Here is a 4,332-nt window from a genome sequence, read left to right on the forward strand (position 1 = left end):
ATTATTAGAAGACATTAAGACTGACTTAAACACCATCTTGGAAGTTCAAAGAAAAGAAAAATCCCCTCCAGGAATTCCTGACGAGTTAATAAACAAATTAAAAGGGTTATCATTAGGTCCTGCTGAAAAACCAAAAGAAGGTAGGGGTAAACTTCTTGTATTCAAAGACCCTTATATAATTTTAAAGGAAGAACAGGATAAACTGAAAAATGGTATCTGGAACCATTCAAGAACATCAATCACCATCACAAACCCCTCTCTTCGAGGATCAAATCCGGGAGTACAGACGCAACCAGCGAAGGCTCCATAATACCCAACAAGTTATGAGGCGATTGGGTAGAAGGCTTACAGGAGGAACAAATCCCACTTACACCCTGGAGCAGCAAATTGACCCCCAGGTTCAATTACAACTTTCTATGTAGGAACGTGCTTCTATAGTACCAGCTGAGGTACTCTACCATTCACGGAGGGACGACGTACATCACTGTGGGTATGTACATAGATTAGAAGAAGCATTACTTTATGCTGATAATAATCAGCAAGATAGCATGTTCATTCAAGAGGAAAGCCACAACCAGCAACAATGCAGTAGAATGCAATATATACATATTGGTATTCTACAAGTGCGTGTTCAAATACTGCACCGACAAGCAGAAGGCACTATGACTCTTATTGTCTTCAGGGATAATCGATGGCTGGGTGATAAGTCAATACTGTTGACTATGGAAGTTGACCTTATTCATGGAAGTCAATTAGTCTATATTATTCCTGATATTATGATGACCATTGGTGACTTTTTCACGAATATTCAAATCTCGGTGCTAATCCGAGGATATGAACAATGGAGGAACGGTGAAGCAAACCTCTTAATTACAAGAGGATTGATGGGAAGACTATCCAACACTCCAAATGTAGGTTTTGCCTATGAAATATAGGGAGTAGTTGATTACTTAGCAAGCCATGGAGTTCGTGCTTTACCAGGACTAAGGTACTCTACAACAACGTTGCAGGGGCTTGATTGGGTTATTAGATCCACTAGAATTGAGATCCCAATGCAACCCACTGAAGTAAATTCAAGAAATTTACTTGAAGGCAATATAGCGTTAAGCTTTCAGAATTATGTTGCAGCCCGAACCCCAGAACCCTTTATTTTCAACCAACGAGATGAAGAAATTCAAGAAGATATACCCAGGTTATCACATTCTCTTGCGGTATTTCATGAAATAAATAAACCTCTTGATTTATTGCAGCAGGAAGATGTCCCACATGATCCCTTATGTCAAGGCTGCAAGGAATGTTGTGATTGTTGCAATTGTGCAAATTGGTCAACAATCCATGATGAGGAAATCCTTTTCAATCCATTAAAGGAAAACACGGAGGATATGATGCAAATTCCCCTGGCGCCCTTTGAGCAACTAGGCACTGGCCAGGGGTGGAAAGTCCTAGTGAGTAACGACACGGCCTAGGGTCGTCGATTGATGACATAGGGGTCGCCAAGGGGGCCGCTAGTTGGGCCGCCCAAGGGACCGCCAATGGGCCGCCAATTGGGTCGCAGTTGGGCCGCCCAAGGGGCCGAGGGGCCGGGTCGTTACAATAAAAAGGCGCCTTTTTATTGTAACGACCCGGCCCCTCGGCCCCTTGGGCGGCCCAAACGAGTGGCCCAATTGGCGGCCCAATCGGCGGTCCCTTGGGCGGCCCAACTAGCGGCCCCCTTGGCGACCCCTATGTCGTCAATCGACGACCCTCGGCCGTGTCGTTACTCACTAGGACTTTCCACCCCTGGCCAGTGGATTTTTGCCCCCCCAGGATTTCGAACTCTAGACCTCCAGGTTAAGTACTAGAGTTTATGAATCCTGGTAGCCAAGTGAGTCTCACTTGGCTACCAGGATTCATAAACTCTAGTACTTAACCTGGAGGTCTAGAGTTCGAATCCTGGGGGAGGCAAAAATCCACTGGCCAGGGGTGGAAAGTCCTAGTGAGTAACGACACGGCCGAGGGTCGTCGATTGACGACATAGGGGTCGCCAAGGAGGCCGCTAGTTGGGCCGCCCAAGGGACCGCCGATTGGGCCACTAGTTGGGCCGCCCAAGGGGCCGAGGGGCCGGGTCGTTACAGCTTGGACTCAGATCGTCCATGGGTGGGCTCCTAGATCGCCCCTAGGCTCAGATCGCCTAGTAGAACCCTAATGGGTTCGGGATTAGCTACCTCGGATCTATTTAGGGATGCGTGCATAGTTAGCACCATGCCGGGCCCACATCAGGATGATTATTATTTTCACTTACTATATGTATAAGTTTTCAAAAGTCCATTACTACCTTGAAGTGAAAGTAGTTTTTAAGATCCTGTTTAGTTTAGTTATGATTTTAGTCCATGTGCTTGTTATGATGCGTGTGCCATGATATTTATCTAGCTTATATGTTTCAGTAGCAATAAATGATAAGCATGAAGATATTTCCTTTCATATTTTTCAAAAGCATGATTTTAAAATATGCATCGTTTTGTGAGTAGAATGGTACTTACTAAGCTTTATGCTTATAGTTTTATTTCCCTTGTACTGCAGATAAGGGCAAAGAACAATTTGAGTAGCGGAGGCGGCAGAGACGATGCAAAGTGTGTGCTGTGGTGGAACTTAGAATAAAGAGCCTCGGGAACTTGCATCATTAAGAATGTTAAAGACTAGTTTTCTTTTTCAGTTATTTATTTTCCGCACGTTTGAATGTTTACCATTATGGTAGTTCTATGCATTATATTATTCATTTGGGAGCCTGTGTTTACGAAATCATCACATAGTAAGAAAATTTAAATTAATAGTAGATTTTAGCAAGTATAAGTAACGGATCGCCTTGAGGTAAGAAGGGCGGTCGTTACATCCACATCCGCTGCTACAATCTTGAAACAAAATAATACCCAGATACAACTTCTTGTGTCAATTGCTAAATTATTAGAAGACATTAAAACTGACTTAAACACCATTTGGAAGTTCAAAGAAAAGTAGGAATACGAGTTAATAAACAAATTAAAAGGGTTATCATTAGGTCCTGCTGAAAAACCAAAAGAAGGTAAGGGTAAACTTCTTGTATTCAAAGACCCTTATATAATTTTAAAGGAAGAACAGGATAAACTGAAAAATGGTATCTGGAACCATTCAAGAACATCAATCACCATCATAAACCCCTCTCTTCGAGGATCAAATCTGGGAGTACAGATGCAACCAGCGAAGGCTCCATAATACCCAACAAGTTATGAGGTGATTGGGTAGAAGGCTTACAGGAGGAACAAATCCCACTTACACCCTAGAGCAGCAAATTGACCCCCAGGTTCAGTTACAACTTTCTATGCAGGAACGTGCTTCTATAGTACCAGCTGAGGTACTCTACCATTCACGGAGGGACGACGTACATCACTGTGGGTATGTACATAGATTAGAAGAAGCATTACTTTATGCTGATAATAATCAGCAAGATAGCATGTTCATTCAAGAGGAAAGCCACAACCAGCAACAATGCAGTAGAATGCAATATATACATATTGGTATTCTACAAGTGCGTGTTCAAATACTGCACCGACAAGCAGAAGGCACTATGACTCTTATTGTCTTCAGGGATAATCGATGGCTGGGTGATAAGTCAATACTGTTGACTATGGAAGTTGACCTTATTCATGGAAGTCAATTAGTCTATATTATTCCTGATATTATGATGACCATTGGTGACTTTTTCAGGAATATTCAAATCTCAGTGCTAATCCGAGGATATGAACAATGGAGGAACGGTGAAGCAAACCTCTTAATTACAAGAGGATTGGTGGGAAGATTATTCAACACTCCAAATGTAGGTTTTGCCTATGAAATACAGGGAGTAGTTGATTACTTAGCAAGCCATGGAGTTCGTGCTTTACCAGGACTAAGGTACTCTACAACAACGTTGCAGGGGCTTGATATTAGATCCACTAGAATTGAGATCCCAATGCAACCCACTGAAGTAAATACAAGAAATTTACTTGAAGGCAATATAGCGTTAAGCTTTCAGAATTATGTTGCAGCCCGAACCCCAGAACCCTTTATTTTCAACCAACGAGATGAAGAAATTCAAGAAGATATACCCAGGTTATCACATTCTCTTGCGGTATTTCATGAAATAAATAAACCTCTTGATTTATTGCAGTAGGAAGATATCCCACATGATCCCTTATGTCAAGGCTGCAAGGAATGCTGTGATTGTTGCAATTGTGCAAATTGTTCAACAATCCATGATGAGGAAATCCTTTTCAATCCATTAAAGGAAAACATGGAGGATATGATGCAAATTCCCCTGGCGCCCTTTGAGCAACTAGG

The 4,332-nt window shown here is 42.4% G+C and overlaps 1 pseudogene; it reads left to right on the forward strand.

Moving 5' to 3' along the window:
• The first annotated feature begins 263 nt into the window (after nucleotides 1–263).
• LOC141831720 (uncharacterized) overlaps nucleotides 264–4,332 on the forward strand; it is a 6,824-nt pseudogene continuing 2,755 nt past the window's right edge.

The sequence above is a fragment of the Curcuma longa genome, chromosome 7, assembly GCF_044706935.1.
Source record: "Curcuma longa cultivar G26 ecotype Majalengka, Jawa Barat chromosome 7, ITB_CL_G26_1.1, whole genome shotgun sequence".
NCBI classification, from domain to species: Eukaryota; Viridiplantae; Streptophyta; class Magnoliopsida; order Zingiberales; family Zingiberaceae; genus Curcuma; species Curcuma longa.